Genomic DNA, 13,527 nt, shown 5'->3' with positions numbered 1-13,527 from the left:
GTCTCTCCTGGCCTGGACTTCACATGTTATAAATCACTATCTGGTGACGATGACCAGCCACCCTTTACAGAGGGGTAGGCTTTTACTGTAATATGTACTTTCATGGGCCTGGATGGAATCAGCAAAGGAAACATTTCTGGGCATTTGGGATATCTTTCATCTAACCCATGGGCTTGGGCCTCTTCCCTAAATATCTTCCCAATAGTTCTTCACCTGCAACAGCTGATGTGAATGTTTCAGAGTACAAAGTCATATTTAGATTGGTCAAATTCCAAATTTCTGTGGTGTGTTCCCCTCACCTGGTTCATCCTGTCAGCTCTGATGCTCAGAACCACTCAGTTCTTCCTTGCTTACTCCTAACTTAAACCACAATATGAAATAAAACTCTTGTCTCCAAACCCTTACTTGTCACGATTCTTAGCATCTCTGTCCATTTCACTTCCTTGGGCCTTTTTCTTAAATCTGCATAGATGGGAACTCCCCTAAGCAGCTTCTCCCCACTTTCATGTATTTTTGAACTGATTTGTCTGATAGTGAAATGTACTTCTTTGCTGCCTGACCCAGTCATCCTGTCCTGCCTCAAATCATACTACTGCCTCCTTGTGAGTCCCCTCTTGCATGTGGCGTCCTTCGCAGTCCCTCTCCCTGGCAGCTCTGATTCAGCTTCTCTGCAACATCTATCTGTCCCTTTGTATGTTCTTCCCCCAGCCTCTTCCCCTACTATGGTTCACATATCCAGGGCATCTTGACAAAGTTGTTTACCCAATGTACATGTCAAGCAACATCCTCCTTAGACTACAATATTGTTATAAGAATAAAAAAAGACAAAATCATTATATGCCCAGACTCATGATTTTGGGTGATCAGCAAGTATAACGGGAGCAGAAACCAATCAAAAACCTTCCTATGCATTTCCCTTATACCTTCTCCTCCATGATTACTATCTCTGCCATCTGTGGTCACCCCCGTCTACCTTCATTTTTGGAATTCCACTACACCACTGCCCATTTTTATGCCAATTCTTATGTAGTTGGTTATGGAAGGTAGGACCAAGTTGCCTTGAGCTCCATCTTGTCCTTTTGGTGCTAGAGTTTGGCTATGTCTTTTTATTGGACTAAAAGTCCTTTCATATAAAGCAACAAACAAATGGCAATGCCATGGGAGTTAACCATTATACACCCCCTCTTTGACATCATTTCATTTCCTACTTAAATATTTTTAGTAAAGAGGCAAAATTAGAGCTTCAAATTAGAGCCACAGAACTTTATGGCCAGAAAATGCCTTGCAGATCACTTGGTTTTGCCCTGGTATTCCACAGATGAGGAGTCAGAGTAACTAAAACATTTTGGCAGCGCTGCTTGCTGAGCTCTGACTAGTGAGCTCTCGGCTATTCCAGAAAATTAGAGCTCAAATGTAGGAAAATGTAAAGGCATATTTATGTATCTTAAAGTATTTAAGCAAACCAGTTTTGTAAGCCGCAATGTAGAAGCATTTGAAATCATAATATCCAAACTTAAGGAGTGAGTGCTTTTAAATATCGTGTGTGGACAATGTAGTGTAGGTTTGATATTGTTTGCTAGCTCCTGAAAGGTTCTTTTTAAATGTGAATGAAGGATAGCTATTGGGATTAGAAAGAAACTTTAAAATTTACCAAAAAGAAACCTCAAGCCATATAGATGAACTCTGTCTTGAGAATGTAGATACTATGATAAAAAACTGGAAACCTTTAAAAAAGGTGTTACATTCTCCGGGAAGAAATCTTATGGACATTTCAAAATAAAGTGCTCATACCTTCATGAAGAAAGGTAGCCTAAGTTCAGATCCCATTTCAGTGTCGGGCAATGGTACACTTAGTCTTGGCCAATTGTCTTAGGATGTCTTTCAGTGGAGTTCATAGGTACCCAGTGTCAATGTATCATTGCAACTCTCTTACTCTTAAAGCAAAAACCATGAGTCACTCAACGCAGTCCAGCTCCCTGATGACAGGTCCACGGGCCATTTTCATATTGGAAGGACGGATGCAGAGGAAGGTTCTGAAACCTCATCCTCATTTACATTGCACTCAGGAGTCCATATCTGGGGAACAATGAGAGAAATGGAATTTTGTGAAGTGTTTGGTACAAAAAAAAAGTAAAATGATTCCTACAAATAGCCCAAAATAACAGAAAGGAACAGAATGGATAAACTAAAGTTCACATCCTTGTCCTCGAGTCTGAAGCACAACTGGTCCAGCAGGTATCCTTTCAGTAAACAGAGTCTGGGGAATGGATTAACAAGTTAATGTGCAGTTAGGCTAGGATAGAGAAGCTGCACCGTGGAAGTATGATTGTGTAAAAGCCTCACATACCTAGGCTCCTTTGGCACACATCTTGGGCCCACAGAATACAGATTACTGGCTCCATATAGTTCCTATTAATGATGTCCTGAAAAACACAACAGGAATTGCAGGAATTACTTAATTTCCAAAGGTCATGCCTCTAGAAATTTGCACCCCAGGAGATTCAAGCTTCATTTGTGCCAGATTGTTTGTGTTTTAGAGGAAGTTTAGGTTGCTGACTGATTTTTTACATATTCCAGCTTTTTGGAGAGTTCGCTTCTTAGTGCAGCGTCCATGAGAAGCTTTGTTGTGACTTTTGCATAATATAAGTAATCAGCAGTATTTGTGTTTGAGTGTCCTTTTTTTAGAAAAAAAAAGGAACGTACTATATCAGCAAGGACTATCTAATTCATCTTCATGTCAGCTCTGTGAACCATATTTTCTTCACTTTAAGGCTGGGGAAACTGAGGCATAACCCAGGCAAGAAATTGCTTAAGGTCACATAATTAGACCACTAGCACTTGAGGGATATAGACATCCTAATTACAGCTACAGTACTTTCCCTACATCAATCAGGCAGAAGCCTGAGGAACAGATGGGCCATGCATCATGTCCTAAATGCCAAGAGACTGTTTTTTGTCTGATAGGGAAGGAGTAGACTCAGATGCCCCAGTGCTCTCCCCAGCAAATGTTGGTTCCAGTTTCCTGAAAGCCAAGTATAAGCTCCCATGTATATATCAACTGTTACATTATTAAAGAGAGCAAAGTAATCTCTAAGAGTGACCAGAGCCTAAACATGCAGAAATGGACATTTCCCATGTGCTAGTGAAGTAACATTGTGCTGGTTTCACCACATTTGCCTCCTCTGCTTGTTGTTTCTTCTCTACCCGGTTCTCTTTGCCCCAGGAACTGACCACTAGTGACTGCAGCACCCAAGCTCCCTGACTGGCTTGATATACAGCTGGATTCAGGCAACGGGAGGTAATTGTAAGAGAGGAGTGGGATGGGAGAAGGGTAGGAATATTTCTTCTCTTCTCCCTCTCTGCTTCCATGCTTTGTCTCTGACTATAATTCTGTCCTTCCATGATTACAGCCTCTAGCACAGTGCAGACTTCGCTGGACTTGGAATACACTGTTTCCTCTCCTCATCTGTTCAGCCCTAGCACTGGTAACTGCCGTCCACAGATGGTAGTTCCTAGATGCCTCTCAGCCCTCATTAGTTCCCTTACCCTTACTCACAACTGTGTAAGGAGTTCTTCATTAAAGGCTCTTCATTTGAGTCATGTGGGGTGAGTTCTGTTCTCTGCCTGAACCCAGACTGATACAATCTACTTTCATTCATTCACTAAATATCTAATGAACACCTACTATGTACCAGGCACCGGTCAAAACCGCTGGGAATACCACAATGAGCAAATAGAGATATTACCCCTGACCCTATAGAGTTTACTGAACTCCATGGCTTATTTTACTTAACTCTTCTTTGTTATTTCCCATAAAATTGGGATGATTATTTGTTTAAGTACAGAAATTCTCCAGGCAAGCTAGGAATTGTAAGAACAGAGAATGAGGCTATGTGAGAGGTAATTTAGGCTTCAGACAAATTCGAAGTACATCATTAGTAGATGATTATGGCAGGGGGCAGGGCAGGGAAGGGGTGCAGAGAAGGAGAAATGATCAAGTAGAGTCAGTCTCCCAAAGGAAAGCCTTGGTGCCCCAGGATCTAGGACCATCTCAGTTCCATGCTCTGAACAAATTTAACGTGACGTAAGCAAAACTGATGAGTGGGCAACACTGATCTCCAAGACCCCTTCCTTGATGTTTCCTCGGTCCTTTCTCCTGTCTCTACTTCTGGAATGTTTGATGCCATTTGCTCTCTCAGCAGTACCGGTCCTTTTAGCAACCAGAAATACCACTGTGGTGTCCCACTTAAACCTCTCCTGATAGATGGTCCCATAATCTTTCTTTATTCAAAATATAACTGTTCTTTTTTTTTTCCTTTCCATTTCCCAAAGTTTCCTCATGCTTTTTTTCTCCGATAGCTAACAGGATAATGAGAGTTCATTTTTTTCTTTTATTTTCCAAGTTTTTAACAGTGAAACATATATTATTACTACAATTTAAAACTTTTTTTGAACCACAACAAAAGTAAATTAGCTACTCAATGCCAATGTCTTCAGTGGTACAAATAGCATATCCTCTTTTACCAGCAGGGATACCTTTGAAATACCCAGAAAGTAAAAGATGTCATAGAATAAATAAGGCCATCTTTCTGGAATGCTCCTTTTGCTGATACATTTGTTGAGAGAAAGTTAAGCAATTTAACTTTGAAATAATTTAAAATGTACTTTTATTAAGATATGTGTGGAGATACCATGTACTCTGGTTTTTCTCATTAAAGATGAGGATAATGACAATATTGTACTTCCCCTATATGAGGTTGCTGTGGGATTTAACTGAATCCTTAAGCACAGTAGCTGGTATATGCTGCTGCTCCTGATGGCATGGGATATGCCATGAGGTCCAAACTCTGAATGAACTTTAAATCAAAATGCAAGGTTTCAAAGAATTTTTGCCCAGAACCTTCTTCACGCTCTATCCTCCGATTCCCAAGGGAAACATTTTCATTTGCTTTGGCTGCTAGAGGAAAAATCTGAATATATTACCCCTGCTTTCTGGATTCCCCATGCTTTATCCCACAGCAGTAACTTTCACAGCAGGAATTTTAGGCATTGTAGCATTCATTCAGTTATAAATTTCAGTTACAAAACATTTATTGAGGTTTTCGTGGTTTGATTTTTTAAACCAAACTGTTCTCCTTCTCCTTCCCCTATTGTTGTGCCTGAAACAAAATAAATGACCCAGAATTATTTGGCATTCATCTGACATAAATCATAACCCACATCAGATTACTTTCAACTCTACATTATAGTCCTATGGAAAAGTATAGTTCTGAATGACCACTGTTTCTTCCCTTTCAACACTTCTTTATCACTGTCTTAAAAAAAAAAAAAAAAAAAAAAAACCAGATAGGCAAGGAAAACTAAAAATCAAAAGAAAGAAGGAAAGAGAAAGAAGAAGAAAGTGAAAGCAGGCCAGAATACTAGTATCAAAAACTAAATTTACTTTATAAACTAGGACTTTCTCTGAATTCAGAAAATGATTTTTATACCAAACGAAACAAAACAAGCCCACATACACAAATTTTGATAATGTTTAACCCAATCTTGGGTTCAAATCTTACCCTTGAAAGAACTAAAGTCACAAAACAAGTCTTGTTGTCTTGGTGTGCTTTGAATGAATGGTTTTAATCACACACTATTTTAAGTGCCTGTGTCGTCCTGTTACTGAGTTGGATGCCTGCTTTCAGTTCACCACAAAATATACTCAAAACTTATTAAAAGCAACAAACAATAATATTATTGTACTCATAGTGATGGCTAATGTTATCATACAACCTAGACTTTGAGTATACTGTGTGAGAAAATATCCATGGCCCTTGCTCTTATGGAACAAATATCATAATGGCAAGTGATGACTATTTTTGTAAAAGGCTCTAAGGGTAACAATTTAGACTTTACTAGTTACTTTTGTTTAAAAAGTAACAAAACAAAATAATTAAATATATGAATCTTAGAAAAGATGATAAATGTGGTAATATTCTCCTCTTTCAAATGCTTTGGTCAAAGAGCTTGTATCTTATGGAAAGCTCTTAAAGTACATAAGTCACTGACATCTACCACTTGTTTATAATTGGGTAGCTTGTCTAAATGGACAACTGGGCTGGGGGCAGCAGGTCACACACTGTTGAGCAGGACAGTGAGGAGGGAACCTCCTGTTTCTCATTCCAGGGACTGTAAGCCCATTGTTGCTGTGTTTTCCCATCTTATAGGAGAAGTGGGATATCTAAATTTTATTGAGAATCTCCAAGTTTTGAGACATATATACTCAACAAAATACATCTGCTGGTCCGATCTGTGGATCATCAGTTTGTGATAATCATGTGTTATATACATGTAACTCCCAACAAACCATTGCAATTATGCATTATTCTTATATGCATCAGACCAGAAAATAGACAAAATAATAAAGTCCTCGAATACCATTGTGTCACATATTCACAGACTCTCAATTTTGGAACTAAACTTGCATTCATCTAGACTAACTTCTGATTTGATCGTACTTAGTAATGAGGCAGACCCTAATTGGACAGATCTTATTGTGAGATTATTGTTTCTTAGAGTCAGTCAAAATCTAGCATTTCCCTTTATACCCATTAAATAGCCATTATCTAAAAAATTAAGAGCATAAAATAACAAGTGTTGCTGAAGATGTAGAAAAGTCGGAATCCTTGTGCATTGCTGTTGTGAATATGAAATGGTACAGCCACTGTGGCTCCTTAAAAAATTACATATAGAATGGCCATGTAATCCAGTAATTCTACTTCAGAGTATATATCCAAAAGAATTGAAAGCAGGAATCCAAACATATTTGTACATCTGTGTTCACAGCAGCATTATTCACAGTATCTAAAAGGTGGAAACAAACCAAATGCCCATTGACTGACAGATACATGAACAAATAGAATGTGATATATACATACAGTGCAATATTATTCAGTCTTAAAAGGAGGGAAATCCTGTCTCATGCTATGACATGGGTGAGCTTTAAAGACATTATGCTGAGTGAGAGAAGTCAGACATGAAAGAACAAATACTGTATGATTCCACTCATATGAGACACTTAGAGTAGTCAAATTCATAAAGATGGAAAGTAGAATGGTGGTTTCCAGGGGCTGGGAAAGGGGGAAAATTGAGAGTTATTGTTTAATGGGTATGGAGTTTCCATTTGCAGAGATGAAAAAGTTCCGGAGATAGATGGTGTACCTCGGCGTGAAAGTACTTGATGCCATTGAGCTGTACACCTACAATGTTTTAAATGGTAAATTGTTATGTTTATTTTACCATAGTTAAAAAAATGAAAAAAGGGAATCCAGCATTTCCACTATCTGCGCTTTATTTTGGCCTCTGAAGCCACAGAGCATGGGTTTGCTCTTTTACATGACTATCCTCCAAATACTGGCAGAGAGCAGCCCTCGCACCCCTCAGTCTCCTTTCCTGCATCCTTGCTGTTCTCCTCTGAGGCCTGCCCTTTCACCGTGCCCTGCACCCGGACCAGATGCAGTGGACAGCTGAAGGCACGCAGGACAATCACCTCCCTTACTCTAAGTACCAGGCTGCTGGGGGGCTTTCTCCAATTGCACGACTCGGGTATTTTAGGCTGCATCTCATTTTCTCAGGGACCCTCAGGGATTGGGGTTCTAGCATCATTTGTATGGCTCACTTATTTGCAAATGATAGATAATGCTGAAGAAAATAATAAAGAAAAAGAGATGCCCAGGACCATTATTCTCTGATAAGACATCTTCAAAGCAGAACTATCAGCAACGCTTTCATTTCTTTCTGAATTCTGGAACTGCAACATGGGTGAATTTGAATTTCCACTGAAAATTAACCTATAGTCGAAAAGGGTCCTAAAGGGGGCTTCTTGGTTTATCCACAGGCTTTTCCATCTGGAAGCTATATCTGTCAGAAATCAGATGAGGCTCAAAAAGTAGAGACGCTAAAACAATTTCTTTTTCTCTACATCTTTCCGTCACTTTCTCTGGTAATGTTTACAGAAGTAAACATAGTTTTACAAGTTTACATTTTGGGACAGTAGGCATGTAATAGAGCTCTTCTTACCCCTAGGTATCATTAAAACTGATTGTCCTCCTTCCTGTAAAGTCCTCCCTAACCCTAAAATTCAGAAGCCCTTTTACATTATTTTAAATTTGGTATTTGCCCATACAGGAGGATGCAATAAAAAACGACTTCCTAAAGAATCTCTGACAAAATCCGTGAGCCCTTTTGACCTCACAGACTTTCAGGCATCCCAACTTATTTCCTTCTAAGAAGAGAGGCAGAAAAAAGGTTTCCTTGCTCAAACAGCCAGCTTTGCAAAGGACCTTGAGAGGTCTGGGGGATGCTGGGAGTTCCCAGCTTGCTGGCACAGGCTCCAGTTCCACTAGATCAGGTTAAATATGAGTATGCACAATAGAAAATGAGAGATGACCTCAATTGTCTCAACAGGATGTAGGAAAGCAAAGGGATGATGCAGCAAGTGGCTCAGGCCTTTACTATTAAGAGCTTTAAATATCACCAGTATTAGTAAATGAGAAGCTACAAGCAGTGTCATAAACGTTATGAGTTCACAACACAGTGTGACAAATCCTGAAATATTGGTTGTGGCTGAGAGATTCCTGATTATGCTGGGTATGGACACAAGGTAGGCGAGCCAGCAAAAAAGGTTATTTGTCTCTAAGCCGAGTCCATCCATGGGCAGAAGCATTATTACTTATTATTATTAACCATACTGACAACAACCCACATTTTTATGGCATCTGAATATCACAAAATGGCTCAACATCATTCTAAGTTGTTATTCTGTCCCACAATGGAGCAGGGTAGAAGGTCAGAAGGAAAATATCAAGCTTAGATCCAACAGAAGTTGATCTCAAGATTCAGGTGGAGTTGGTAACCTACAAGAAGTCATTCATTTAAATTGGTGAAAAATTAAAAAGTCATTAGAAACCCCTTGCTTGAAGTGGTCAGAAATATTCAATGTTCCAATTGCGGACTTTAGCAAAATCAAAAATTCTGAGGGCTCAGGTTTTTCCTTTTCCTCTGTTCTTCCCCTTTAGCTGCCTACCTCCCAAACCCAAATCCAGCTTTCCAGACCTAATGTTCCACCTGCCTGTATCCCTGCCTGCACATCAGAGCTCACTTCCTGCCACCATCCCTCCACCCTGATTCCTCTGGTCACAGAGCCTTGCTCGTCTCCTAACAAGCCCAGAGCTGCACTGTGACTTTCGAGGGCCCATTCCTCCAGTACAAAAGAAAAAAAAATCTAAATTATACTCTACCACTGCATGGATATAAGGATGAATATACAAATATTATGTATTAAAACATTTTTTGGACCTGAAAGTTCATTTTTTTCTTATGATTTGGAAAGAAGTAAAACATTTCTGTGTGTCCCTAAAAGTATTACAGGCCCTGTGTCTACGGTGCCTGATGGAGAAGTTGGATCTTTCAGGACTTTTGCAGTTGCTCTTCTCTCTGCCTGAAATGTTCCTTCCCCAGCTATTCATATGACATACAGCCTCAGTTAATTTGTGTTTCTGCAAAAATGACATTCTTTTCAGAGAGGCTTTCTCTCATCACCTTACCTGAGACAGGCCCACACCTCAGCTCCAGCCAAGCGTCTCTATCCCTGTACCGTGCTCTCATCTCTCTACCATACTCTAGTTTTCTTTTAAGCATCTGATATCAGTTAGATATTTACGTTTTACTTGTTTGTGGCCTGTCTCTCCCACTACAGCATAAGTTCTGTGACACTAAGGTACTCTGTTCTCAGGGCCCAGAAAATGCCAGGCATATGGTAGATATACTCATAAATGTATGTTCCAAGTGGAATGAATTTCTGCCTGGGATACTTCTTCTGTATTCCAAAATAGTTATCTCTCAATATATAAGGAGAACGAAAAGTGAGCATGAGGGAAGATGGAAAATGCTCTCTTGCTCAAATGTCCAACCTTATGGAAGATCTTTGGAGGGCTAGAGACATGCTAAGAGCCCCAGTCCTTCCAACCAGGACCCCTGCTCTGTGCTCCGCATCACTTTTTGCATTCTCCTGTCCTGGTGAACACCACCTGTTCTGCAATTACGTGTGCTTGCTGAGGCTGAGGCTGAGGCTGCGGCGGCTGAGGCTGCCCATCCCTCATGCCTTCTAAGGGCAGGTACTGAGCTATCTGTAAATCATTGCTGGATTGAAAATGGATGAATGGGAAGAAGAGAAAGATACAGAAGATGTTGTCAACATGTGAAGAACTTATGCTTCACCACTGGATTGCACAGAATGAATGAGGATGGCTTCAACCAGGGGACATTTGTTGGAGACTCTGAGAAGAGGATCATTTTAACATGCAAAGGAGAGAGCATGTAAATATAGCCAGCATCTAGAAAACCAGGCTCTGGGATGATACTTGCAGTGCCAGGTATGACCCTTTTGGTTGAAAAATCCTGCCTTAAGATAAAAAGAGGATTAATGACTCTTTGAAAAGCGCAGGAATTGGCTTGCTTCAGGCCTTCCTGTATTCAGAGCTCTAACAGCATATTCAGGACTTGGTTACTCTCTCTTTCTCAGAAACTCCTCCTGCTGGGGTAGCTTTCATCACAGACTATATTGTAGCAAATGAAGGCACAGCTCTAACTTCTTTGCCCTCTCAAATTCAGCACAGGAAGAAAGTCTCTTTCCTAGAAGTATCTGCTCGAACTCACTGCTCCTTATGGGCTCTGACTTGGCCATTTACCTACCTTGGACCCAGTTGCAGTGCCCAAGAAAGTGTGATCATGCACCGACCATTCTAGGTCTGGATGGAGTGATGCCTTTGAGCCATAGGGACCAAGAATGAGTGAGAGGTGTTCCCCTCACTGCAGTTACACGAAGTAGGGTAAATGTACACTGAGTGACCGAAAAAACAAATGTCCACTCCTCTTGGCTCTAGAAAGGAAGTGTAATGGATTGGTTTGGCATAAAAGGCCTGGACATGAACTAAGGTTGCAGGGAAGTATGCTAAGTATTAGATTCTCTAGGGACAATGCAAAAAGATTGTTAGCAAATGTGGAGGAAAATTAGAGACTCTTTTCTTCACAATTCTCATGTTCTGTCAGGCAAGTAATTCCCATGATCTAAGGAGTAAGAGGGAGAAGTTCATTTTATCAAAACATTTTTTCAAGAAATGATGCCAGATATTAATTTTGTTTTTAACCCAACTTTGGCCTGAGCAATGGATGTGAGTATGGAGCAAATCACCTTTGTTCATGAAAGGAGGGAATCTGTGCCCAGGGGACATTGCTGTGTAGGAGGAGTAAGTGGTTTTACTGCAGCTGCTTCTGACCAGGTTATCTTAAACAAGTCATTTCAGTGACTCAGAGAAGTTGGATAGATGCCAGATGACTTTCTGTCTGGGCTTAAGGTGCTAGTTAGGCAGGTTGGCAGATGTCTTATTTTATTTAGCGATAAAGAGGATACCGAATGCTCTCAAGCCTCCCTAGTGACCACGGTCCACTCAGAAAAGCAAAAACTACCTTCCTCCAGGCCTGTGGTGTTGGGATCAGAGGAGAGAGAAAGTTCCTGTCAATGACGTGTTCTGAAAGTCCGTCGAATCTTGCTCACCTCTCTGCCTGCTCTAAGGAAGAATGCCATTTAGACCAGATCAAACTGATGAAGGTACCTGTGTGATTTTCTAGACCACGGTGAATGGATTGTTCCCATTGAGTAACAACTTCCATTAAGCCATAATTGGAGTATTTTGCCTCTTCAGAGAAAAAAGCAAATCACCAAACAAAATAAACAAGAAAATATTTAATTCAGATAACAACCACCCTGTTTCATCACCATCCCCTTGTTCCCTAATGAAAGAAGCTGTGCACTTTCCATTTCAAACTTCAAACATTGTAAAGGCAGCAAAAATTAAAATTCAGTAAGTGTGCCCCTTTTAGAGAATGGGGGGTGCTGCGTTGACAGCTGTGCTTTCTGCTACCTAGCTTGCAGAGTACGAGAGCAGTGTGTATGTAAAATACTTTGCAATCCTTTTTGGCTCGAGGTGTGTAATAGCAAAAAATGCATTTTGACATGACGCTGCATTAGTTCGGTTTTCTTTTGGTCAATCAAAATGTTGCATAATGTCTTACTTCTTTCTGAGAGAGAGAGAGAGAGAGAGAGTGCGCGCGCATACATTTTTAAATAAATTGGCCAGATTTATGTACTAAATACTGATTTCCTCCTTCTTGGAGGCAAGGAGATGGTGTTTCGAATTTTAGATATGGATTTATAGTCTGATATCATTACTTGAACTTTTTTTATTATTAATCTCTGTGAGTCTTCTCTGATGTGAACTTTCCTTGCCTTTCACTTTCCTCCCTATTCCCCAAACTTTAGTGCCCACTCTCAAGATCAACCTAAAGGAAGCTAAGGAAATGAAGTGATGATTCCACACTCAGAAGCAACGAACTAGATGAAAATCTTGACGCTAACCTGGATAATTAAACAAACATCTACCTATTCCTCTCCTCATGAATGAATAAATGCAAGAATGAGAGACATTCCATCCTACTTGCTAATATTCATCTTCTTCCATTCTGTGTTCCCCTCACATGGCCCTAAATTTGCTCTCCCAGCAAATCTCTATTCCCGCGTTTGTCTGGAGGATTTCAGTACCACCTTTTACCCAGCTGCATCTTTCTATCACTTGCCCTTTCCCATGGGGAATCTCTCTATCGTTTTTACATTTTCAATTTGGTCTCTTACCAATTTGACTAAAACCTGGATTTCTGTCATGAGAGTCCCTTACCAAACTTGTCCAGCAGAGGTCACTCTTCTTGCTCATGGGCTGAGGTGAGGGGGTTGCCTCCCTGAACTCTGCTAATTCTAGGTTATCCTACTACTTCTCTTCTAAAGTCCAGCATCCACTCATGGCAGCCTCTCTCCATCTCTTTCACCCTCACTCCACATCTTGCCGAGCACACGTCCATCTTCCTCAGTGACTTCAGTGTCTGCGTCTCATACATTAACATCCATTGGTATTCAGGTATTCCCATCAATTACATTGCAACCCTTCAGTTTCTTGATGTTTTAGGCTCTAGGGACAATAATCTCCACTCTAGTTTACTGGGCCACCGGTGTGGCCTCATTTTTTTTTTTTTTTTTTTTTTTTTTGACAGGGTCTCACTCTATCACCCAGGCTGGAGGCAGTGATGTGATTATGGCTCACTGCAGCCTCAACCTCCCAGGCTCAAGTGACCCTCCCACCTCAACCTCCTGAGAAACTAGAATTACAGGCATTTGCCACTACACTCAGCTAATTTTTGTATTTTTTTTTTTGCAGAGATAGCGTTTTGCCATGTTGCTCAGTCTGGTTTCCAATTCCTGGGCTCAAGCAATCCACCTGCCTTGGCCTCCCAAAGTGCTGGTATTACAGGCATGAGCCACCCTGTCAGGTCTTTATTGTCATTTTGTAATGCTTCTTTCTAAGCCTTCATGGTAACTAGCACCAAACATGGCTCCTAAAATTGTTGCATTCTCGGAACACTCATGCTGGCTGCCTC

The sequence above is a fragment of the Papio anubis genome, chromosome 3 (genome assembly GCF_008728515.1).
Source record: "Papio anubis isolate 15944 chromosome 3, Panubis1.0, whole genome shotgun sequence".
Lineage (NCBI taxonomy): Eukaryota > Metazoa > Chordata > Mammalia > Primates > Cercopithecidae > Papio > Papio anubis.
The sequence above is the reverse complement of the archived record's forward strand: the minus strand, read 5'-3'. Positions refer to the sequence as shown.